This window comes from Monodelphis domestica, chromosome X (assembly GCF_027887165.1).
Source record: "Monodelphis domestica isolate mMonDom1 chromosome X, mMonDom1.pri, whole genome shotgun sequence".
In the NCBI taxonomy this organism is placed as follows: Eukaryota; Metazoa; Chordata; class Mammalia; order Didelphimorphia; family Didelphidae; genus Monodelphis; species Monodelphis domestica.
The window spans coordinates 54,079,999-54,106,980 of NC_077235.1; the positions used below are offsets into that span (position 1 = coordinate 54,079,999).

The 26,982-nt window shown below is 40.8% G+C and overlaps 1 long non-coding RNA gene across 1 annotated transcript; it reads left to right on the forward strand.

Moving 5' to 3' along the window:
• Positions 1-870: 870 nt before the first annotated feature.
• Positions 871-25,648, forward strand: LOC103105544 (uncharacterized). Its single transcript, XR_474643.2, has 3 exons — positions 871-1,120; positions 20,429-20,491; positions 24,536-25,648. It is a non-coding gene; the product is annotated as an uncharacterized LOC103105544 (long non-coding RNA).
• Positions 25,649-26,982: the final 1,334 nt, after the last annotated feature.

Consider the following 26,982-nt stretch of genomic DNA (forward strand, 5'->3'; position numbering starts at 1 on the left):
GATTCGATCTCCCAAGCGACTTCTTTTTCTTTTCTTAGGTGTGGCATTGCAGTCCATTAATAGGAAAGGGTTTAAAATGATAAACACAAAGACCATTCTTCTCTCTTCATTTCCCCCTCCTCCCTTTGCAATTTAATTTTTCTTTCTTTCTTCCCCCTCCTTTGGGAAAATGACTTGTCAACAAATTGTTCTTTCATGTTGGAAAAACAGTGTGATGGAGTGGGCAAGGCACTGTGCTCAGAGGCACTGGGATCAGGAAGACATTGGTTAACCTTCTATCTCAAACATTCACTGTGTGATCTTGTGCAAATCACTTAACATCTCTGTATCTCAGTTTACTCTTTTGTAAAATAATATTCAATGCCCTTGAAGTCCCCTTTTCACTCTAGATTTATGATTTTATGACTCCCCATTTCCCCAGAATGACCCAGAACAATATCTCTAAACTTGATATCTAGTTTTTGATTGATGGTTACGATGCTTTTTGCATCAAGAACTCACATAAGGGACTTCTAGGTGGTTCAGTGGATAGACCTCCAGGCCTAGGGATGGTCATGGGTTCAAATCTGTGAGGAACAGTTCCTGACAAGATGGTGGACTCCTCTCATAAGTCTATATAATGGAGTAAAAAAATGGAGTTGTTTCATGTTCCTTCTTAAGTTCCATTTCCCCATAGCCACATCAGCAGTATATGACGAGTGAGCCCTTTAAGAGGCTAACAGGTGAAAATGCTTTCACTTGGATTGGTTAAAACTCGTGTGAATGATTGAGGTAACAAGTCATTGTGAAATGCACTTTCCAATCAGCTGGCTCTCCAGACTAGATAACTGGCCAATGGTGATTTGCATTAGGGACTAGGCTAAAAGGGAGCCTATGTACTATCATTCCTTCTACTTGCTTCCTGGTTGTAATGCCTGTTTGTGAGTGCCCATTCTCACAAGGATGAAATAAAAGAGCCTTTAATACTCTGACACAGAGTTGAAGATGATTTTTGAGTAGGTGGTAGTTTCTCTCAAAATCTGGCCTCAGACACTTCCCAGCTGTGTGACCTTGGGCAAGTCACTTCACCCCCACTGTTCTCCCTTGGAACCAAGTCATGGTATTGATTCTAAGATGGAAGGTAAGGGTTATTAAAAAACAAAGAGTTTAAGTACAACGTAAATCCTTGGGAACTTTCTTTTGAGAAGGGCCCTGTTCTGGGCATACATTTGGCACAAAGCGCAACTTCTCTCCTATTCTGTAGAAGAGATTTCTCTTTTAACTAAACTAAAGGTTACCTCCCTTTCCAAGATTATTGCACATTGCTTCGCCTCAGGTGTCATGAGTTCCATCTCCTCGGACCTTCCAGCTGTTTTCCAGCTGTGCTGCTCTCTCTCTTTCCTCTGAGTATTCACAGAAACCACCCTGGAATGCTTTGTCTCTTCACATCTCCCTCTTGGAATCTTTGACTTTCTTCTGAGCACAGCCCAGCGTTACCACCTCCAGAAAGCGAGATTCTACTAGTGCCGAAGGAGCATCTCTGTTTATCTGCACTTCCAACACCACTGAGTTCTTCTTCAGAGAGTAACTCCCACCCAACCCCTTGATTAACTTGTGCTTAGCAAGAAATTTCAGGATGCCATCTGGCTTTAATTTTTTGATGATATGTTTTAATATCACCCGCATTTCCCAATATTTCTCCTCCCTCCTCCCCTCAGGGAATAACCCCTATTCAAAAGGATAAAGAAAAGGAGAGATTCACCCATTTTTGTAAGGCTAAACAGCTTGAAAAACTCTGACATTAAACAGTATTGAGTTTCATTGCTTTAACTGATTTTTGCCAATTTTATGGATGAGAGGTGCTATTTCAAAGTTGTTTTAATTTTTATCTCTAATTATTAGTGAGGTTGAGTGGTTTTCAAGTGGTCATTAACAATATGTTTCTCCTTTTGAAATGGTATGTTTACAGACCAAATGTGTTCCACTGAAGTCCAGACTTTAATTGTTTCTAAGTAAAAAAAATTATGATAGTATACTTGTGTCTGTCTGTCCATCCTTCCTTCCTTCTTTATTCATTCCATCCATTCTTCCATCATTCCTTCCTTCTCTTTTTCACTGTCACTTCTTTCCTCTCCATCTATGTTCCCCCTTGCTATCTTTCATTCACCTTTTGCTTCTTCCTTTGATTCCTTCCTTCCTCCCTCCCTCCCTCCCTTCCTTCCTTCCTTCCTTCCTTCCTTCCTTCCTTCCTTCCTTCCTTCCTTCCTTCCTTCCTTCCTTCCTTCCTTCCTTCCTTCCTTCCTTCCTTCCTTCCTCCCTCCCTCCCTCCCTCCCTCCCTTCCTTCCTCCCTCCCTCCCTCCCTCCCTTCCTTCCTTCCTTCCTCCCTTCCTCCCTCCCTCCCTCCCTCCCTCCCTTCCTTCCTTCCTTCCTTCCTTCCTTCCTTCCTTCCTCCCTTCCTTCCTTCCTTCCTTCCTTCCTTCCTTCCTTCCTTCCTTCCTTCCTTCCTTCCTTCCTTCCTTCCTTCCTTCCTTCCTTCCTTCCTTCCTCCCTCCCTCCCTCCCTCCCTCCCTTCCTTCCTTCCTTCCTTCCTTCCTTCCTTCCTTCCTTCCTTCCTTCCTTCCTTCCTTCCTTCCGATTTCTTTCTTCACGTAGACTTGTGCTCATACATATATGCTTATACACTATACAACTCAGATCCAAAGTACATGCACACACAATACAAGAACAAGTGCTCATATGGGCAATTAATATACATGCTTACATATACAATACTTGCACTTATATATACATATGGTAATACCCCGAATATTCACATATGTGCACATACATCATAATTTGTGCATGTATGTACAAACACAACATACATATGTGCATATGTATCCATATAGTCATTTTGTCACCATAAGGTTTCCTACTTATAAGAAATCAAATAAAAGTTTGGGCTAAAATATTTTACATGATTATACAAATGGATAAAGATAATTTAATTACATACATATTTATGAATAAGAAGTCATAGATGAGAATATTTAATACAAATTAGAATATATCATAAAACTGTGTGTGTCTAAACAAACACATAGGTAAGTTATACGTATAGGCTCCATGTGCATATATATTTAGATTTTGATTTATAACACACTCTTCTCTCAGGAGGGGGCTTAAGAGTGGAAGCCCCTGGTTCTTTGTCCAAGGACTCCCCATCGGTTCAGTTAGCGAAGGCATGGGTGAGGTGTAAAGAGATCAGAGGAGATGCCTCTTCCTAGATCTGACAACCCCAGGAGTTGAACCAGGCTCTGGGTTCTAGTCAGGTAGAGGAGAGCCCTGATAGAGATCTCTGATAGAGAAGCTTCCTTCTGCCATTTAGGGATCATTTAGGGTTTGGATTTGGAGGTTTTTGATGCTTGGAAGCTTGCTAGGCCTAGTGAACACTGGACGTGGGAAAAGGCCTCAGTAACTTGGAGCTCCTTAATCCAAAGAGAAAGAAATGAGGTGGTCAAGGATCTGTATTTGGGGCCCTGAGGGAGTATGGGAGGCCAGTTCTGAGGACTGAAGGTACCAGATTCTTCAAGACTTCATAGGAAGTGTCTAGAAAAGTTCATCTCTCTTTTTCTAGGACATTTTTTTCTAGTCATCATCTAGTTGTTAGTTAGTTGCCTCTCCCCACCATAGTGGTTATTATTATTACTATCATTTCCTGTAATTTTATATTTTGTATTTCATATTATCTTTTCCCATAGTATTATTATAATTTCCATGGTAATCTGGCTTTCTTACCTCTCTACTCTTCTCCTTTGTTTTTTTTTCTTTTTCCCCTTCTTTTTCTTCTAACACAACCAATTACCATTAGGGTCATAGTCACAAAGACCACCACTATGGAAAAAACACCAACACAACCACCACCAGTACAGACCATGACGACTCTGGCCACTACTACTTTTGCTATTACAACCACCATAACCATTTCTACCACTTCGATTATAATTTTGAACTCTAATTCCATTACAACTACTACATCAACCACTACTCTAACAACCATTACCCTGACAACGAATTCTCTGTGACTGCTTATGCTACTCTAATGGCTATTTCTACAATGAATTCAAGCAACCACTATTGCTAGCCATTTCTTTGGTGATTTGAGGTTAATAGTTTTGTGAGGAACATGATACAAACATTAAAATTGCTGTTTGGAAGATCAGAGAAATGAAGCTCAGAGATTTGAGAAATGACTCACCCATGGTCATACATGGAAATTGGGTCTCCTGACTCCAAGCCTGTGCTCCTTCTACTTCACCAAATGTACACTACTAAAGTGGTAGCAGGGGTCTTCTTTCTTTCTTTCTTTCTTTCTTTCTTTCTTTCTTTCTTTCTTTCTTTCTTTCTTTCTTTCTTTCTTTCTTTCTTTCTCTCTTTCTCTCTTTCTCTCTTTCTCTCTTTCTCTCTTTCTCTCTTTCTCTCTTTCTCTCTTTCTCTCTTTCTCTCTTTCTCTCTTTCTCTCTTTCTCTCTTTCTCTCTTTCTCTCTTTCTCTCTTTCTCTCTTTCTCTCTTTCTCTCTCTCTCTCTCTCTCTCTCTCTCTCTCTCTCTCTCTCTCTCTCTCTTTCTCTCTTTCTCTCTTTCTCTCTTTCTCTCTTTCTCTCTTTCTCCCTTTCTCCCTTTCTCCCTTTCTCCCTCCCTTTCTTTCTCCCTTTCTTTCTCTCTTTCTTCCTTTCTCCCTTTCTCCCTTTCTCCCTCCCTTCCTCCCTTTCTTCCTCCCTCCCCTCTCTCCTTCCCTTTCTACCTTTTTCTTTCCTTCTTTCCTTCCTTCTTTCCCTCCCTCCCACATTCCTTCCTCTTTTCCATCCTTGTTTCTGTCCTTTATTTCTTCGATATTTACTTCCCTCCCACATTCCTTCCTACTTACTTTTCATACTTTGTTCCTTTGTTTGTTCTTTCATTTTATCCTTCTGTCCTTCTTTATTTCCCTCCCATAAGTCTTTGTTATTTCATTCATTAATTCTTTCATTTGTTCCTTCTTTCTTTCTGTCCTTCCTTCCATCCTTGCCTTTTTCCATCTTTCATTCCTTCTATCCTTCCTTCCCTTCCACATTCTTTCCTTTTTCTTCCTTCATTTGTTTATTCCTTCTCTCCTTCCATCTTTACTTCCCTCCCAAGTTCCTTCATTCTTTCCTTCCTTCCTTCTTTCCTCTCTCTGTTTTTCTCCTTCCTTTTCTTTCCACCTTCTCCCCCTCTTCCTATATCCTTTCTTCTTTGTTCTCTTCCTGAGTGAGAGATGGTTATCTTGGGGTATAAAATTTTATATCTCTTTGTCTATGTATGGGCAGAGGTCTCTCTATGTAGACATGGCCAATGTGGGAATATGTTTTGCTTGACAACACATGCTTGTAGCAAGGGTTAGGTAGTTCACTTCACCATAGATCCCTGAAATCATAGTTCAATGTTACATTGACCAAGATTCTTAAACCTTTCAAAGTTTTGCTCTGACAGTATTATAATTATAATTATTATTATCATTGTATATATTGTTTTTGTGATTCTATGTCATTTCACTCAAGTGTTCCCAGGTTTTTGAAAGAATCTTCAATTTCTTATAATAGAAAATTGATTCACTACATTTATATACTATAATTTGTTCAGCTATTCCTCAGTTGATGGGCATCCCATTAGTTTCTACCTCTGTCAACACAGAAAGAGCTAGTGTCATTATTTTTGTATATATGGTCCTGTTTCATCTTTCTTCGATCTCTTTGAAGTACAGACCTAGTGATGATATTACCAAATCAAAGGAAATACACTGTTTGGCAATTTTTTGGGCTTAGTTCCAAATAGTTTTCCAAAAAAATCAAGAATAATTCTTAGCTCCACAAAAAAGGGCATTAATGTTATTTTTTTCTCTTTACCTCTCTAATATTTATCCTTTCCTTTTTTAAACTCCATTAATTTGGTGACTATAAGATTGAACCTCAGAATTGCTTTAACTTGTATTTTTCTAATTATCAGAGATTTTTTATATCATTGTCTATACTTTGAATTTCTTCTTTAAAAAAACTGCATGTTCAAAATGTGAAGACTGGATTTAGCTATCTCCTGATTTGTAACAATGAAGATGCTTATTCTAATAAAATCTGGGATGTCTTGGGAAACTTTGTATTACTCTACCCTACTTTGCATTACTCCACCCTACTTTGTCTAACAAAATCAGGAATGTCTGTAGCCATGCTGGAGGATTGAGTTTTAAGAGGGTGGCCTTTGATAGAGAAATTGACAAATCAGAAACAGCTGACAGACCTCTGGGCTGTCCTAAGTCAAATTTAGGCTACCATTGGTGCAGAGGAGACACAGGAAAGTGAGGTAGAATTGTCTAGGTTTTTTCTCGAGGCTTCCTCTCATCGGTCTTTTTTCCCGGTGAGGTGGCTCTGGCTGGCAGTGTGCTAAGCGTTCCAACATCTTGGCATGGTGGCAGCTATTTGTCTGGGTTTTGGTGGTGAGTTTGCCCTTGAGCTAATTCAGGTTCAGGTATTTTGGCTGAGCCCTCTTGGAGTTCAGGCTGATTGCTTCCTCCTTTACTCTCCAAAACTTTATCTTCCTAGAGCCTCTAATCATCCCCCCTGGCACAAGCCAGGCGGGAGAAATCCCACACCCTTTTCTTCTCCCTTCTTAATTTCTTTCCACTATATTAATTAAATCACCATTAATTTCAAGCTGACTTGGGTATTTTTTTTTATTTGGGATATCCCATGGTGACCAATAAATAATATAGTTTAGGTCACAATGCTAAAATTATCCTTTACAATACCCTTTGCCTAATTTGATATAATGAGGAATAGCTTTTATTCTCAGAATTTGAATAGGTTCTTTATATATCTTGGAACTTAGATCCTTATCAGAGAAACTTGTGGCAAAGATTTCCCCCCACCTAACTTCTACATTACTAAGTTATGCTATATTTGTTTTGCTTGTGCAAGAGATTTTAAAATTTTATGTAAACAAAATTGTCCATCTCACTCTTGTTCAATCCTCTTTAACCCTTGTTCACCATAGGAACCTTCCAGCTCTGCTTTAAAATTTGAAAATGTTCAAAAACCTTATTGATATGTTTTGCTTTCATATCATACACATTTCCAGATATATCCCAGCTGATTCTTGCTCTGTAACAATAACAGCAAAAGAGGTAAAATTGATGAATATTATATATGAAATTCAGTATTAATATCCTCTTAGACCCCAGAAAAAGAACATGTTGAAATTCCTTATTTCTTTTATGGGTGAAAGATTGATCATTAAAATAATAAAATCTCCAATATAACTTTATTGTTCTTTTTATATTTCTTGCACATATTCTCCTAGTTTTGTTTGCTTCTCACTTTACCAGTTGATATCAATCTTCCAATGTTTCTTGAATTTTTCCTAGTTGTTTCTTATGGCACAAACACATTCTGTTCCATTCATGCCCCACAGTTTATTTTGGATCTGATATTTAAATAAGTTTTGTTCCAAGAGATTTAAGAATATGGATTCAAATCATAGAATGCAGTGGTCCTAGAAGAGTCATGGCTATATGTGACCCAAAGAGTAACGGGCATATTTTTTCAAGTATATATAGTCTGAAGCATATTATTCACAAATTATAATTTCTATAAAAAAGATTGCATCAAAAAGTCCCTAAAGATGCAGAATTAGACAAACATTTTTAGTCATGGCTGATGAGGAATTTTGTTTCACTTGATCATGGATAACTTTAGGATTGTTTTTTTTTTCTTTTTTTTTCCTAAGGTAGAAGTGGAGGAGAAGAGGTAAATGTTCAATAATTGATAATAAATCACAGTTATAACTAGGAAAAAGAGGTTGGCCAACTAGGTAAATGGGGGGATAACAGCCCACCAATGCTATGGATCTCTATGGAATTTTAAAAAGGCTTCTAGCAGATAAGGCAGGCTCCTATGAAGAATATATGTTAAGATGTGGGTAAGAACTACATAATACCATGATGCAGGAAGAGGTTACAACCTGAACCAATGGAAGGACTGGCCACATTGATGAAGACACATGTTCATCAGAGTATCCCAAAGAAGAAGCTTGATGATACTTCTATTTGTGTAATGCGTTGTGGCTACTAATCACTTTCAGATTCACTGGAACATTCAATAATGGAGATTATTCATTTCTATTGCATTTGAAGTACCATGTATTATTCTGCTATCACATAGTATCATAGATTTAGAGTTAGAAGGACCTTAAAGCCACTTCTATCCCTTTGTGGCTGAGGAAACTGAAGCATCGAGAGCATGAGTATCTTGCTCAGGGCCACCCAGCCAGAAAATGTCTGAGGCAGGGTTTGAACTCAGGTCTTCCTGACTCCCAATATAACTTCTTCTCTGTCCATTATGCCATAATGTCTCTCAATTCTTGATGCTTAACGTTTTCGAAATGGCATGGGCATGGGGGGTATCTAACGTTTTCGAAATGGCATGGGGGGTATCTAAAAGAGGACAGTCAAAATGACGGAGTGTCTCAAGATCAAAATAAATGACGATTATTCGAAGGAATGGAGAATATTTCATCTAGGGCAGAAAAGACTTGAGCAGGAAATGATCAGTGAACAATCATTTCTTAAGCATTGGACGTTGTGCTAGGTGCTGGGGATACAAAGACAAAAATTCCGAATCTTTGACTTCAGGGACCTTAGTTTCTATTCTTTTAAAATTATTTATTTCTTCATACGTCCCTTCCACACTGCCTCTCTCCCTTCTACCAATGTGCAAAAGACATAACAACAAAAAACTCAAACCCCAAAGAAGCAAAAAATAAAGCCCCCCACCCCCATACGTAGTTACCTAACACAGCAAAATAAAATTCCCTTGTTGGCCATATCCAAAAAGTTTGTCTCTCTGAATTCTAAGTTCATTTAAGAGAGATAAATATTTATTCTTTTGTCTACCATTTTGGACCTCTTTTTTTTAATCATTGCTTTGATCACAGTTCAAAAGTCTTTCAAAGTTTTCTCTAAAATGTTGTCATAATGGAAATTATTCTCCTAGTTATGCTCACTTGGCTTTGCATCCATTCACAAAAGAACCCAACATTTCCTCTGAAACTGTTCATTTAATTATTTCCTATGGCACATGAACATTCTATTATGTTTATATATCATAATTTGTTTGGTCTTTCCCAAACTTTTGGAGCTTCCCTTTAGTTTCTAATTGGAGGCTAAGGTGAAGAGCTGTTAAAACATTCTTGTATAGTCGTTTTCCCTTTCTTTGACTTCTTTGCAGTATTAGAGCAGAAGTGGTAGTGTGGGATTAAAGGGTATTTTAGTGACTTTTGGACCCTAGTTCCAAATTGCTTTTCAGAATGGTTTGGATCATCTCTTAGCTCCACCAAAAGTGCATTATGTGCCAGTTTTCTCTCAGTTCCTCCATTTGACATTTTCCTCTTTTGTCATCTTTGTCAGTCTGATAGGTATGAAGTAGAACCACAAATTTGCTTTATTTTGCATTTGTCCAATTAGGAGTGTTTTAGAGCATTTTTATATTTTTATATGGTTTGTTAATAGCTTAGATTATTATTAGAAAAATGTGTTTATATCTTTGATCATTTGTCTTTTGGGGAATGATTCTTGGCCTTAAAATTTTGAATCAATTTCTTATATGCCTCTTTCAGAGAATTTCAGTGCAAAGATTTTTCTCTAGTTTCAGTATTTTGACATTATATTTCTTTGTATAAAACTTTTAAATTGTATATAATTTATTGCATATAATCAAAATTATCCATTTAATCTTAGCCATAAATTCTTTCCCTACCTGTAGATTTGAAAGGCAATTTCTTCCCTGCTTCTCTAATTTGTTTATGATATAATTAAAAATATATAGATTGTATATCTATTGGGAATGTAGCTTAGTGTATTATGTGAATTGTTGATTAATTTCTACAAACTGTTGTCCAATTTTCCCATCAATTTTTGTCTAAGAGTGAGTCCTTCATCCAGGAATAAGGATTTGGGGGTTATCCATTTGTTTACTTCTTTATATTAGGTACCTTATCTGTTCTACTGATCTCTCTGTCTGTGTCTCTGTCTCTGTCCACAGTATTAATTCTAAGATGGAAAGTAAGGGTTTAAAAAAATAAAATTGATACCATGTATTGGTTTCAAGGCAGAAGAGCAGTGAGCTAGGCAATGGGGGTTAAATGACTTGCCCAGGGTCAAACAGCTAAGAAGAATCTGAGCTCAGATGTGAACCCAGACCTACTGTCCCTAAGCTTGACTCTCAATCTATTGAACCACCTAGCTGCCCCTGCCTCTGATCTTAACGAAAAAACTTGCCTAACTTTTCTCTATGACATATAATGTTTGTTCTTGGATTTATATTAATGTTACTGATTTTGTATAGAAAGGTGCATTTCCCCCCTATTTTAGTCATTCCTTTAATTTTCACAGTTTCTACTTTGTTGTTTGGTTGGGGTTTCTTGGTTTGTTGTTGCTCAAGTTTTTTTTTAATTTTATTTAATTTTATTTTTTAAATTTAATTTATTTAGTCAATTTATAACATTTCTTGGTTACAAGAATCATATTTTTCCCTCCCTCCCCTACCCCAATCCTTTCCATAGCTGATGTGCAATTTCACTGGGTATTACATGTGTCCTTGATCAAAACCTATTTACATGTTGTTGTTTGCATTAGGATGTTCATTTAGAGTCTACATCCCAAACTATATCCCCTCGATCCATGTGATCAAACAGTTGTTTTTCTTTTGTGTTTCTGCTCCCACAGTTTTCCCTCTGAATGTGGATAGTGTTCTTTCTTGTAGATCCCTCCAAGTTGTTCAGGATCACTGCATCGCCACTAATGGAGAAGTCCATTACATTCGATTGTACCATAGCATATCGTTCTCTGTGTACAATGTTCTCCTGGTTCTGCTCCTCTCACTCTGCATCAATTCTTGGAGGTTGTTCCAGTTCCCATGGAATTCCTCCAGTTCATTATTCATTTGAGCACAATAGTATTCCATCACCAACATATACCACAATATATTCAGCCATTCCCCAATTGAAGGGCATCCCCTCATTTTCCAATTTTTTGTCACTACAAAGAGCACAGTTATGAATATTTGTGTATAAGTCTTTTTCCTTATTATCTCTTTGGGGTACAAACCCAGCAGTGCTATGGCTGGATCAAAGGGCAGACAGTCTTTTAGCACCATATTGGGCATAGTTCCAAATTGCCTTCCAAAATGGTTGGATCAATTCACAACTCCACCAGCAATGCATTAATGTCCCAACTTTGCCACATCCCTTCCAGCATTCATTACTTTCTTTTGCTGTCATGTTAGCCAATCTGCTAGGTGTTTTGTTTTGTCAGAGTTGTTTTGATTTGCATTTCTCTGATTATAAGAGATTTAGAACACTTTTTCATGTGCTTATTAATAGTTCTGATTTACTTAACTGAAAATTGCCTATTCGTGTCCCTTGCCCATTTATCAATTGGAGAATGGCTTGATTTTTTTTGTACAATTGGTTTATCTCTTTATAAATTTGAGTAATTAGACCTTTGTCAGAGGTTTTTGTTATGAAGATTGTTTCCCAATTTGTTGCTTCCCTTCTAATTTTGGTTGCATTGTTTTTGTTTGTACAGAAACTTTTTAATTTGATGTAATCAAAATGATTGATTTTACATTTTGTGATTTTTTCCTAGCTCTTGCTTGGTTTTAATGTCTTTCCTTTCCCAAAGATCTGACATGCATACTATTCTGTGTTCACCTAATTTGCTTATAGTTTCCTTCTTTATATTCAAGTCATTCATCCATTCTGAGTTTATCTTGGTGTAGGGTGTGAGATGTTGATCCAAACCTAATCTCTCCCATTCTGTCTTCCAATTTTCCCAGCAGTTTTTATCAAATAGTGGATTTTGGTCCCAAAAGCTGGGGTCTTTGGGTTTGTCATAGAAAGGTCACTTGCCCCAAGTCTATTCCACTCATCCTCCTTTCTGTCTCCTAGGCAGTACCAAATTGTTTTGATGATCACTGCTTTATAGTATAGTTTGAGATCTGGGACTGCAAGGCCTCCTTCCTTCACATTTTTTTTTCATGATTTCCCTGGATATCTTTGATCTTTTGTTCTTCCAAATGAGCTTTGTTATGGTTTTTTCTAATTCAGTAAAAAAAGATTTTTGGTAGTTCAATGGATATGGCACTAAATAAGTAAATTAATTTGGGTAGGATTGTCATTTTTATTATGTTAGCTCATCCTACCCATGAGCAATCAATGTTTTTCCAGTTATTTAGATTCAAGTTTTTTTAATTGCATGCACAGTTCAATGATTTGTACTTTTTATCTTTCATTGATAAAAAGAGTTTAGAGATATATAATTTCCTGTCAGAAGTTTCTATAGCAATATCCTATAAGTTTTAGCGTGTTGTCTCATTATTTGTTGAATTTTTCAAGTTTGTGTCATATAAATAACATTGTCAGATTCTGGTTTGTAATTCATTCTCTTCCATTTTATAGGTGAGTTTATCCCATTCAAATACAGAGTTATGATTATATCTTTCCCTCTATCCTTTCCTCTGATACTTTTCCCTCTCTTTGCTCTTATGTTCAAATAGAAGAAGGTGGTAGTAGAGAGGGAATTTGCCTAACCCTCATGATGGTACATCATGTTTCCTTTCGCTTACAGCTCTTTTCTTGTCGTACCCTGCTGCTGGCTCCAGATTTTTATTCTTTAATCCTTTCCTTTTGATTTCCCATTTATTTCCCTCCCTTCCAGTTTGATAGCTTTCTCTAGGTATTTGAAGGGCTTTCAAATGAAAGAGGGATTAATTTTGTTGTTTTGATTGGCTTCAGAGAACAAGGACTAATGGTTGAAAATTGCAACAAGGCACACTTAAGTTTGATGCCAGGAAATATTTCCTAACTCTGGTATGGTGGAATCAAAATGAACCAGCTGTTAAGAGCCAATTGTTAAATTTTTTCTATAAACATTTACACCCTGAAAACAGGGAAATGCTACAAATAAGAGCTTAAATTATTTTGTTTGGTGTCTAGACTTACGAAGGTAATAGAGAAAATGTCAGTAATGCAGATTAAGCTTGAAAGTATGTTGTGTGGCCATTTCCTCCCCCCTACCTCAAAAACCAGTTGTTAAACATTTACCATCACACCTCTGATTAGAGCTCTCTAAAAGGTAGAATGAACTCTGTTAGGGCAGAATGAGTTCTTCCTCACTGGAGGTCTTCAAGCAGAGATTGGATATCTTGTTTCGATGCTGTGGGAGGGAGACTACTATCTCATTCAGATCCATGTTGACCAGAGAGGACCCTTAGTACTCTAAGATCTGGTGAGCCTGTGAGTGCCTTTCTTTCCACGCATGTCTTCCTTCTTTTTGCCTTGATTCCCAACTCAGCCAGAGATTCCAAACTCAGTCTTGTCATAACAATAATTTCTGAGTCCCTTTGTCATATTAAAGTACCATTAAGTTGTCTGCATCTATGCCCCCTTCCCACCTCCAAGTCACTGAAAAACATTTGTTTCCTTTTTCTTCACAGTATTTGGAGTGGGGAAAGGGCTAGAAAGGTGGAGGGCAGAACTTACCAAGCCTTCTTCAAAACCCCCGAGTTCCTGCCCACTTGCCCCCAATCCTCTCCCCTCCTCAAACTGCAGGCTGAATTATTTAGCCACTCAAATCAATCCATTTTTCTTTCTTCAGTAGTTGGACAATAAAAGTAAGATTTACTGCAGCAAGTGAATAATAAAAAAGGAATTAGCCGAAAACAAAGAAAAAGATGCTTACGTGGCAGCCTTCCGTGTTCATCAAAACCTCCCCAATGGGCTGCACGATCAATATTTCACTTCTAGATGAAATACAGAAAAACTTCCATGGGGTTGGGGAGGCACAGTGGAGCCGGGAGGCTATGGACAAAAAGGCATTTGGGCCGTGTCAATGGAAAGGGGCAAATGGGATAATCTATATTGGCCTTTGGCGAGCCCTGAGACAGAGGCCTTCTCTGAGGCTCAGAAATGACAGTGTTTTCTGGGCTTGCGTCAAAGTTCAACCTGATTGTCTCATGTGCAGAAGAAGGCCATCTGTCTGTATTCTCAGAATGATCTACATAATTGACTTTCAAACAAGCCTCCAAGAAATAGGCATTTATCACCCTAATTGTGGCAGGCTGAGGATGAGGGCCTGCCATTTTATCAAGATAATAGCAAATGACACTCCAGGTCCTGTTCTCTCTTGTCTCCTCCCAGCCTTCTTGCAGCTGGTACTCGCACACAGGCTAGATTTGACCCCTCCTTGCTCCCCAGACCTCCAAAGATGGCTGAGGGCAGATGAAAGCCAGTTCCTAGAGCAAGACTAAAGGCAATCCAGAAAAGGTGAGCAATAGGGATGATAGGATCAGGACATGGTACAGTCTTAGCTACCACGGAATTTGGTTGCTGATGCTCTTCACATCCAGAAGAAAGTAAAAATAACCATTTGGATTTGGAGTCAAAGAACCTGAGATCCAAATGCAGATCTGCCCATGTGACCTTGGGTAAGCCACTTCTCTTCCCGGTAAGATGCTTGTACTAAGGTGACCTGAGAGTCCATTCCAGTGTGAGGCCTAGGACCCTAAGATTCATATTTTTAGTTCTTTACAATTTCTGAACATTCATTGACAAGGCATTGCATTTTGAGGCAGAAAGCCCTGGGTTTCAATTCTACTCCATATATTTAAAAATACACCTTTATCCTCTGTTTTAGAATCAATACTGTGTAGTGGTTCCCAGGCAGAAGAGTGGTAAGGGCTAGGCAATGGGGGGAAGGGACTAGTCCAGGGTCACCCAGCTTGGACATGTCTGAGGACAGATTTGAACCCAGGACCTCCTGTCTCTAGGCCTGGTACTCTGCCCACTGTTCCACTTATGTGCCTCCTACTTCATATACTTTCTAGCTGTGTTAGAAGAGTCGCCATACCTCTCTGAGACTCAGTAAAATAAGGAGATTGGCCTCACTGGCACTGAAGGTCTCTTCCAAAAGTACATCCCAACCCCATTATCTCATGTTCACAACAATCTGTAGAGATAGCAAGTATGAGAATGACAAACACCATCTAGCAGATCCAGCAAACATTTATTTGTTCGGTAACTGCTAGCTGCCAGGTATTGGCCTGGATGCTGGGGATGCCAAGATAACACCCAAACTGTGCCTTCCCTCAAGCTTTCTTCTGGGGAATCCAACAAATGGGAACATAAGTGAATGGCACTGGGATTCAGGGAGGGAGAGAGCCCTAGAAAAGGGGGTGGTCAGACTGGGGATCAGGAAGGGCCTTCCTATGAAAGGGAGCACCTGAGCTGAGGCTCTGAGGGATTTGAAGTGGTCCAGATGAGGAGGGAGGGCTTTGAAGGCACAGGGCAAAGACCAGGCAAGGATACACAGGAAGGTGATGGGATGCGATGTCTGGACCACAGCTGGTGGAATAGGAAAAGGAGTGAAATATAAAGTGTCGGGAGAAGTAGTCAGGGGGACTTGAAATGCCTCACTGAAGAGATTATATTTTATGTCAGAGGCAGAGGGGAGGCATTGAAAATCCTTGAGCAGGGGAGTGACTTAATTATAATAGCTCACTTTTACATAACACCCAGAGGTATGACAGGTACCTTGCACACATTATCTTCTGTCCTCACAACAATCCTGAAAGATCAGGGCCATTATTAGCAATCCTTAATGAAAGAAGAAACTTAGGTTCAGAGAGATTTTAGTGATTTGCTAAAGGCCACAGAGCTGGGATCTGATGAGGGATTTGAACTCAGACCTTCTTATTTTCAGGGCCGGCCATGACAGCATGTTCCTTGGCTCTTCAAATTAACCTGGTTGAAGTTGTCTAGGCAAGAGGAGATGATGGGAAGCTCTGGTTGCCCAAATGGAGGGAAGGAGACAGGTGAGACAGCAATTGTGGCTGGAGAACTTATGAGAATTGGCAAGTAAGTGAGAGTGAGAGGATAGGAAGCGACAAGGATGGCTCAGGTTGGTAATATAGGTAATATAGACCAGAAGGACAGTGGTGCCCTCAACAGCAAGAGTGACTTTAGTAGAGGGACAGATATAGATTGGGAAGATAAGGAGCTCTGTTTTGGATATGTAGAGTCAAATCACCAATGATTTAGTGAGCATGTATGCTAGGTTTTGGATTAAGAAATGGAGAAACAGGGCAGCTAGAAGACTCATGTAGATAGAGCACTAGGTCTGCAGTCAGGAAGTCCTGGGTTCAAACATGACCACAGATACTTCCTAGCTGTGTGACCCTAAGCAAGTCACTTAACCTCCATTGTCTAGCCCTTACCTCTCTTCTGCCTTGGAACGAATGCACAGTATTGATTCTAAGAAGGCAAGTGAGGGTTTAAAAAGTTATATTTTGAGGGCATCTGGGTATCTCAGTGGATGGAGAGCCAGACCCAGAGGTGGGAGGTCCTGGGTTCAAATCTGGCCTCAGACACTTCTAGCTATGTGACCCTGGGCAAGTCACTGAAACCCCATTATCTAGCCCTTACCACTCTTCTGTTTTATAACCAATACTTAGTTTTGATTCTAAGATGGAAGGTGAGGGATTACAAAAAGAATCAGAGAAAAAGTTAAGTTTGAGATGTTTGTGGGACTTCCAGTATCCATAAATCAATTAGGAGGAAGCATGGCATGTGAGACAGGGCATTGCACCGAGCCTGGTCTCAAATCCTACCTCAGACATTTCCTATGACTCTGGACAAGTCCCTGTACCTTCTCTGGGTCTCATTTTTCTCTGCAAAATGAAGGAATCAAAATAGCTGACCTCAAAAGGTCCCTTCTAGCTGTAGAGCTCAGACCCTATGGTCCTACAGTGACCAGGGAGAGTTTAGGGCTGGATATACAGATTTAGCAGTCATCTCCATCAAGAGAAACAATTGATCCCATGGGAGCTTAAGAGAGAAAAGAGTGAGAGCCAGCCAGCCTGCCAGACAGACAGAGAGATGGACAGAGAGATAGAGACAGAGAGACAGAGAGAAGGGGGAAGAGAGAGAAAGAGAGAAATACAGAGAGAGAGAGAGAGAGAGAGAGAGAGAGAGAGAGAGAGAGAGAGAGAGAGAGAGAGAGATACAGAGAGAGAGAGAGAGAGAGAGAGAGAGATACAGAGAGAGAGAGAGAGAGAGAGAGAGAGAGAGAGAGAGAGAGAGAGAGAGAGAGAGAGAGATGGAGGGAGAGGGAGAGGGAGAGGGAGAGGGAGAGAAGAGGACCTAGGACAGAGCATAGAGATATCCTTGTGTGGAAGATGGTTGCTTGGCTCTTAAAGGAGACTGCTAGGGAACTGTCCAAATCCCAGCAACTTGGTTCAAATACTGCCTCTCTCACTGTTCAGGTGAGTAAGTCACTTTTCTCTCTCAGCATTGGTTTCCCTCTTGATAAAATGAAGATACTGGAAGTATGTGGAGTTCTAGCCAGTTCCAGATCTATGATTCTATGTGGTTTGAAGGAGAACAGTATTACAGAAATAGAAGCACTTGCTGAATGTAGGTAGCCTTTTCCAGGTATTTAGTTATTGAAAGAGGAGAAATCTGGGAAAGTTGGGTCCACTGAAGTGCTTTGAAGATGGAGGCAGCTAGATGGCTCAGTGGATTGCGAGCCAGGCCTAGAGATAAGAGGTCCTGAGTTCAAATCTGTCCTCAGACACTTCCCAGCTGTGTGACCCTGGGCGAGTCCCTTAACCCCCATTGCCTAGCCCTTACAACTCTTCTGCCTTGGAACCAATAAACTATTCTGATTCTAAGATGGAAGGTGAGGGTTTAAAAAGTTATATTTGGAGGGCAGCTGGGTGTCTCAGTGGATGGAAAGCCAGACCCAGAGGTGGGAGGTCCTGAGTTCTAATCTGGACTCAGACACTTCCTAGCTGTGCAACCCTGGGTGAGTCACCTAACCCTCCTTGCCTAACCCTTATTGCTCTTCTGTCTTGGAGTCAATACATGGATTGGTTCTAAGACAGGAGATAAGAGTTTACAAAAAATGGAACACTTTGAAGGCTCTGGGTGTTGGCATATTTGTAGGAGACATCAGAGAAAGAGGGTTAAAGAAAGTGAGGGCCCTGGAGGTTAAGTGACTTGCTCAAAGTCACTCAGTTTGTAAACACCAGAGGTAAGTTTCCAACCTACATATCTCTTGGCTTTGGGCAGATCTGAGGTTCTGCCTGCATTGGCCCTTTCATCTTCCTGCAGGCTTCTTGAACATATCTTCCTGGGAGGGCCCCCTACACCATCTCCCTGCGTGGAGAAGTTGGAGCTTGTTGCTGGGCAACTGGTCCCCCCTCAGGGATTCGTCAGGTCATCCCTGTGGGCATCAGCTACTTCCCTGGCATGTCCAAGAAAACATATTAGCTCAGAGAGCTGAACCACCATTCACATCTTCAGGGCGACTCTGCTTTGGGAACAAAATCCTCTCATGGAGTTTTTTACTAAAGATCCTTCCTTCCCTCCCCACCCACTCCGAGGCAGGTTTCTAGGTCTGGGGACCTTTGAGTTTTTCTTTCTCGTTGCTGGAAAAGACCTCAAGCTGGCCATCCTACACAGCAAGGAAGCATGGCGAGCAAGCTATAGAAGAGCATTTCTGACTCTTCTGCACTCCAAGGTTACTGTTCCCAGGAAAGCCATTTCCTTGGAGGAAGAGGAAGGAATGAATGCTCTGGTGTCAGAAGGGAAGATGATGGTGGAATCATACCTCCTGCTTGGTCAACCCTTCTTCAAGGGAGGGTAATTGATTAAGGTAGATTTTTTTTGTTAAATGAATGAACATGAGAGAGGAAGAGCATGTTTTTGTATTGTTTATTTATTTTTATTTTTAATGATTTATTATTTAAATTATATTTTAAATACATTTTAAAAATTTGTTGGCAAGACTGTGGTGTAGTGGATAGGGAACTGGCCTTGGAACCAGAAGACTTGGTTTCATTCAGAGCCCACTGCCTATGTAACCCTGAGAAAGCCACCTGAGCTCTTGGTACTCTCGGCCCCATTCTGAGACCGTAAATTGCAGAGAACGGGTCAACCTGGTTGGGTGGAGGGAGTCTCCTCATCTGGGAGTTCCCTCTGCCAGTAAAATCACAGACCCAGCCTTTCTCACCTCCCCTCTTTTTTTTAACCCATTATCTTCCATCCTGGAATCAATACTAAGTATGGGTTCCAAGGCAGAAGAGTGATAAGGGCTAGGCAATGAGGGTCAACTGACTTGCCCAGGGTCACACAGCTAGGAAGTGTCTGAGGCCAGATTGGAACCCAGGACCTCCTGTCCCTAGGCCTGGCTCTCAATTCACTGAGCCATCCAGCTGCCCCCAGGAAGATCACTTTTGACAGCTGAGTGGAAGATGGACTGTAGTGGGGAAATGAATTGGGACACCAACCAGTATGGTATTGAAATAGTCAAGAAATAAGGGTCTTCACCAGAGTGGTGGCAGTGTCAGAAGAGAGAGGGGAACATATTCTGGAATGGACAGAGTACTAGGTCTGGAGTTAAGAAGATCTAAATTACTATCTGGCCTGAGATATTCAATAGCTGTGTGATCCTGGGCAAGTCATTTAACCAACATTTGCCTCAGTTGCCTCATCTATAAAATGGGGAAAATAATAACACCTACCTCTGAGGGTTATTCTTCAGATCAAAGGAGATGATGATTGCAAAGTACTTAGCACAGTGCCTAGCACATAGTAAGCATTACGGGAACATTGGCCGTCATCATCATCATCATCATCATCAATCATTGTCGTTGTCGTTGTGTCATCGTCGTCATCATCTACAAAGGTAGAAATGGCAACCAGTGGGATATGGGGGAGTGAGAGAGAGTGGAGAGTCATTGATGACACAGCTAGGCTGTGAATCTGGGTGCCTGGGAGGGGAGGGGAGCCCTTCACAATAACAAGGAAGTTAGGAAAAGAGGAGGGTTCAGTTTGGGACAAATTGAGTTTAAGATGTCTAGGAGGCATCAAGTCCAAAATGGCTAATGGGCAGTTGGGGATGGGAGACTGGAGATCAGGGGAGAGAGGTAAGGCTGGGCTCATTAGGGCTACCTAAAGAGTTGAACAAGCCCTGGCTCCAAATCCTACTTCTGTTACGTCCTTATAATGGGACCCAGGAAAAGTAACAACCTCTCCGGGTCCCAGGCTTATGATGAGTAAGTTGCTTCTCCCCACAAGAGGAGGGAAAGTCCACCCTGGAAGCTCCCCACACTGATGAATTACATGTTCTATAAGAAAAGTGTGCGTCTCCTGCTCTAAATCCAGGAGGCCATGTAATTGTAATGGAAGTCGCTCAGCAAGGGAAGCATCTGTCAGGCACGGGTGGGAAATTTTCTTCACTTTCTATCTGGTTAACCCCACTATTGGATTGCCTTGTCTGCTAAGTTGTCCCCTTGATAGCCACACGGTAAACAAAGATATTATTCTCCATATTTTGTCTTCAGTGGACCATGACAACTTGAGAGCAGCTTACTGGAGGGAAACTCTACTGGGCCAATCCAGCTAAGGTGAGTATCTCAGAGTGGTAAACCAATATGGCGCCCATCCGGAGATGGAAAGACCAGATGCAACTGTCCCCTTTGCCGTTGGCGTGTTGTCCCTGGTGGCACATCCAAGAACCTGGCAGACGTGCATTTAGGAAGAAGCCTCAGTCTCAGAGCCCTCAATCAGATTTGCAGCTAGAACAGAGGTGGACTGATCTCTAGACTGGAATTTGTGCAGTAGCTGACTGATTCTGGACCCACAGTGTATGAGGTCCCTAAAGGAATCACTCATATGTACACACAAATGCACACACACTCCTCAGAGAGCTGACTTCATAGGATGCTGGATGTAGACTTGGAAGGAACTTTAGGGGTCATCTATTCCACTTCCCTCATTTTACAGGTAAAGAAACTGAGGCCCAATGAGGAGAAATCATTGGCCCTGGGGTAGCACTGAGAGCTGAAAGGGACCTAATGAACATTTTTTTAAACTTTCACCTTCCACCTTAGATTCAATACCGTGTACCGATTCTGAGGCAGAAGAGCGGAAAGGACTAGGCAATGGGGGTAATGGGGGTGGGGGTGGTGGTTAAGTGACTCACCCAGGGTCACACAGCTAGGAAGTGTCTGAGGCCAGATTTGAACCCAGCACCTCTCATGTCTAGATTTGGCTCTCGGTCCACTGAGCTCCCTAAATAACCTCCGGTTGACATTTAAGACTGTTGGCAACTTGACCCCATTTGTAAAAATTATATTTATATCTCTACTAATAAAAATATATTTTATGAGGTTTATTAAGGATCATTAGAAATCAAGGAATAAAGACAATATAAAATAAAAACCACGTGCTCATGGCTGGTTAGCCCATTTAAAATCCCTGTGCTTAGCTTCCCATACTTGCTGCATCATGAAAGAAGAGAGCACGTGGGAGGCCTTACTGCCAGTTAAATACCAATAACATGATCTTGCCAATGTGGAGACGCAGGAGAGATTATAGGGAATTCTGGGAAATACAAAGGACTTCTGGGGAATGAGGTCTAAGGTTCAAAATCTCCATTTATATACTTTCTGCCTTTGAAGGCTCCTTCCATCTTTCTTCCTTCTCCAACTCTGAATCAGCTACATTGACTTACTTGGAATGCCTTAAACACATGCATTTAAAACATTCTATCTCCTATCTGTTTCTTCATGCTGGCTGTTCCCTCTGCTTGGAATGCTCTCCCTTGAGGGTGGCTCTACATCGCATGGCCTGTTGAGAGGAAATTTAATCTGAAGAATTAAAAAGTTTTAGACTTGAGTTTAAGTTTACCTGTATAAAATTGGATAATGTATGGCTAGAAGGTAGTTTGTTTAAAGATGATCTGGGGGTCTTAGTGGACTGCAAGCTCGATTTGAGTCAGCAGTATGAAGTGGTGGCTCCAAAAGCCAATGTTTTTAATGCTACCTTAAGAATATCATGGGAGACTTATAACGAAGGCTGCTCTCCACCTCCAGAGAAAGGACTGTTGGAGTCAGAATGCAGCTCAAAGCACAGGATTTTTCATTTAAGTTTATTTGGAGTTTGGGTTTTATAAGATTATTCTCTTAAAAATTGAATAATCTGGAGCTATGTTTTGCGTGGTAATACATGTATGACCCAAATCAGAGTGCTTGCCAACTCCCTTAGCAGGGAAGGAGACAATTTGGATCATATAACTTGGGAAAAATTACAAGGTAATTTGTTATTACACATGTTTGGTAAACTAAAATATAGGGAAGGAAGGAAGGAAGGAAGGAAGGAAGGAAGGAAGGAAATCACCACGTCCAGTGCCACAGAGGTCTATCACCTGATCTATCCCAATATACTCTTTCCTGGTTGGACTGCCCCAAGGGTCCTTGGTTCACGTTTAGGTTCCACATTGTGTGAGACGCCAAGGACCATTTTATTTGGATTGATGTTGACAAGTTAGAGTAGACCCAGAAGAGGGCGGCCAGGACAATGAGAGGACTAGACTATGCCTTGTGAGGATTGGTTAGAGAAACCAGGAATGTTTGGCCCTGAAAAGAGAAGAACCAAGGGCTGGGGTGGGGGTAGTGACATGAGATCTGTCTACAAGCATCTGAAAAGATTGCATGAGAAAGAGTTGTTCTTCTTGGCTCCATTTCATCTTCATGTGAGCTTCAAATTAAGGGAGGCGTTGTTACACAATGGAAAGCACATTGGTTCTGGAGTCAGAGAACCTGGGCTTAAATCTGATCTAGAATGCTTTCCAACTAGGTGACCTTGTATAAGTCCCTTTCCCTCCCTTGGTCTCAATTTCCTTCTCTGTTGAATGAGGGGGCTGGACTAGAGGGCCTCCGGAGGTCCTTTCTGGCCCTAGATCTATGAGCCTTCCTAGCGATTAGGATAGTTCTCAAGTTGAATAGATTCCTTTGAGAGAGAGAAGGTTCACTTCATTGAAGTGACTACTTGGGGGAAATTCCCATCCAGGTTCATTTGGAATAAATGATCCCTGAGCATCTTTCCTACTGTGAGATGTTAGGATTATATGAGTAATGATGAATATTTGGAAAACATCTAAGCTGTGAGAGCAAAAAAAAAGTTTTATAGAAGCTTTTTCTTAAAAAATTCCTACCCCCTCCCAATGACTTACCCACTACTCCTACAAAACCTCCTCTCACACCCCAATAACAAAGAAATAGACTTAATCCCATCCAATCCACACAACTGGTTAGGACATACAATGTATGCCTCATTCAGCACCCAAAGACCACCACCTTTCTTTTGAGAGAGAGCAATTACAGTTGAACAGATCCTCCTGTCACTTGCCCCAGTTGAAGATGGCATCCTGTGTTGGCTGGACTGTAAGGCCCGTTTCCTATCTCTTCAGCATCCTTCTAGAGTTCCTGGGACAAGCTCAGCACCAAATAAATGCTTGCTAGGCCAACTGAGCTAGAAGTAAATGCAGAAGGGTTTCAAATGGCCAGAAATGTTAGTAAATAAGGCAGCAGCGCCTTCCCTGGGAGAAGCAAGTGAGGGACATGAAGAATAGTCTCCTTTTTAAGGCTATTATGAACATATCCTCCTCATGAGTGGCCTGCCTCACTGCTCTATAAAACCTGCTATAACTGCTGTTTTATGACTTACACCTGGTCATAACCCAGAGGATTGATTGGGTCGCCCATCCTACAAGGAAGGCAGTCAGAGCTTCCAAATATACAACTTCCCAATAGATTTTCAGGAGGCGAGCCAGAACGCCGGCTCCGTGATTCATGCTGGCAAATGTGGGCAGCGCCCAAGTCTGTAAATAACACGGCCATTTGCTGGAGCTCGTACCCAGGCCCTTTCCGGGTATGCCATGTCCTCATTAGGCCTCACAATGAGTTATAGGATGGAGTGGTGTCTCTCCCACTAATTGTTTTCAGTTAAAATCTCATGGGATAAATAATCTCTCGTCTTCTCATCTGTACTCTCCTCTTCATTCCTCCCCACTCCCCGAATGTGCCCCCCCACCCTGGAATCAGGAAGTTTATGTTAATTTTACCCAATATTTACAAGACAGGCATAAGCCAGTGACAGCTTTATAGGGCCAATAAACCAGGTTTTTAGAAACAAGATGCTCTAGCCTTCTCTTGACTCTGAAATCCAATGCGAAGAAATGCTTTCTGGTGCGGGGGAATGGTAAATGCTGATTTGTCGCAGGGCGCTGGAAATGTGAGAGGAAAGACCGACTTCCATATGTCTCCATGGCATTTGAGGAGAAATAAAATCAAAGCCCATTAATGTAGCTCGATCTTGGGTTCCAGCTAATATCGTCAGTAATTCACCCTGGCTGACAGTCTCCAAGAGAAATCATAACACTGGGGGGCTGGCCAAAATATAATCCCATAAAATAATCACCTACAGGACCTCAGAACGGATCTTCCACACATCAGTTTGATCTAGCCAATGGGACTCCTTGCCAGTTAAATGCTGAATTTAATTTTGTACATCACATTTCTTTGGAAAGATTTAGTGCTTTAATTATATTTTTATGTGTCAGCAACCTGTAAACGTAAATCTTCTTTTTGTTTTTCTTTCTCTTTAAGGACCTGGTAGGAAAAAAATCATCATAAGAAGACTAAGCCAAGTGCTGTATGGGATTCTTCAGGTCACGTCTCTGATGGAGGGAAGGATGGATCTCTGGTGTTTGTGACTGAAGACACTCTTTGGTTGTGTTGCCACTCTGTTGAAACAACCTGGTGAACTGTAGCTAACCCATTCTGGCACCTAGCAATTGGGTCTCTATGGCTTCCTATGATTTGTTTGATTGATTTTCCCTGCAAATCGAATGAATTGTTCAGTGTTGCTCAGATGTTCTGGGCTGTGCCCGTCACTGACTACCATCTATTTCCTTTTGGGTTTAGATTGTGTTTTCTTGCTTTAGGGAACTCCCTGTAGCAAAACTTCCTCTAGCAATGAAGATCATCCAGTTGTAGCAAGTTGCTTGAGGCTTTGGAGGTTAACTCAGCTCAGGATCATAAAGCTAGTAAGGTCAGGGTCAGAATTAGATCCCAGGTCTTTTCTATGTGGTATTAACTCTACTAGGGTGCCATATTGGGAGAGGGAAAAAATTAACCAGGGCATTCATCAGGAGCCAATTTATTAACTTATGCGGAGAAGATTCATCTTTCGCGTTCTTTAAATAAGATGCTTTCCCTTCATTAAAACCATCCAAGTCAGTAAATGAAAAGGTATTTGGGGTTCCACAGTTACCCAAATGCTGCTCTGATCCAGCTGTAGTGCCACTTTCTCCACCACCCTTGGAATCATAAGATAGAATCACACTTTACATAAAGGGAGCCCTGTACCGCGAATTTTCTCATTGTTTTTCCTCTGCTGTTGGAAGGGAAGGGGCCAGGACAGTGTCTTGGAAAGAGGCTTGGCATTGTCATCATAGGACTTGATGGTGCCATTTATTAGGTCTGTATGTTTATTTATGCATGTGTATGTACTTGGGCAAATTAAAAATTCTTTAAGCTTCAGTTTCTTTATTGGTTAAATAGTAAAAACAATTTATTCTTGGTATTGTAAGGAATATTCTTTGTAAATCTTAAAGAGCTTTAGAAATGTGATTTACTGCGGTTGTATAAAGCTAGTCAGGTTGTCTCACTTAATGCGTTAGAGAAAACTGCCTCTTGCATTGAATTAAACTGAGTTTTGTAAAGATAATTTTAGGGTTGTGACTTAAAATTTAGAGTTAATTTCTCACTGGGGAAAATTCCAAATAAAATACCCAAGTCAGTCTGGAAATTTATGGTAATTTAATTAATATAGAGGGAGGAAATTTAAGGAGAAGGAGGGAAGAGGATATAGAATTCTCCTGCTTGGCCTGTGCCAAGGAGAGTTTTTAAATCCCCGCCTCTAGGTCTCTGAAGAAGATTAGAGGCTTCTAATGGGATAAAGTTGGAAAAGTAAAGGAGGGAAACTCAGCCAGAAACTCACCACCGAACCGGACAATAGCTCATAGCCATGCTAAAATGCCGAAAGGCCAGCATGCTGCTATCAGTCAATTCTCTGCCACAAAGGGTGCTAGAGAGAGGAAGTGATCCAAATATATAGATCTTTCACCCTTGTGTCTCCTCCTCTAAATTTTCATATCTACCAATCACATCAAAAGACTTTTCTCCAGGACTGTCCATACTTTTAGTTCTCATCTTCTTTTGATTAGATTATATCGTTAGAGTTACTTAACACTTCTTTGTTAAGTTCACCTTTTGTTAGTTACTTGACCTTTTGTGATTAATGTAACCTTTAGAGTTACTTAACATCTTTTTGTATTAAGATCTTAAAATAGGCTTAACTTAAAGTTCTAGCTTCACCATAAGGTAAGAGTTAAGTACCTTCATTGTTCAATCAGGAGATTACAACTTTATCTTCCCCTAAAGTATGTCTAAGTAGGGTGGAGTAATTTAAGGTTCCCAAGACATTCCTGATTTTGTTAAACTAAGTATCTTCATTGTTACAATCAGGAATTAGCTAAATCCAATCTTCACAGTTTATGTATCTGAGTTTTGGTTTCCTTTTCTGTGACCTGAAGAGGTTGGACTAGATGGTCTCTGGGAACGCCTCCAATATAAAAATCCCGTTATCCTATGAAGAGAAGTGTCACTGAGTTTTGGGACTTGGGGACTAGAACTCAGGAGCTTGGGAGGGTTAGGTACCCATTTATCATTGGGTAAAACCCAATCAGGGTCACCAGGTCATAGGTAGTGAATTGTAAGAGACCTAAGAGATCATCCATTCCAGTGAAGGTGAACCTATTAGAGACTGATTGTCATGGCACACCCTAAGACCTCAAATCCCCCCACCCCGCCTTACCCTAGATAGAGGAGAGAGGAAGGTCTTCCCCATTGGGCTGCTGGACAGAGAGGAAAGTGAAGTGAAAAAATTTCCTCTGATGCATGGAGAGGAGGAAGGGAGCAGCTAGGCACAAGTTCCTCTGCCTTTCTAGTAATAAACTCTGGCAGGTAATGGTGCATATACCCTCTTTGGC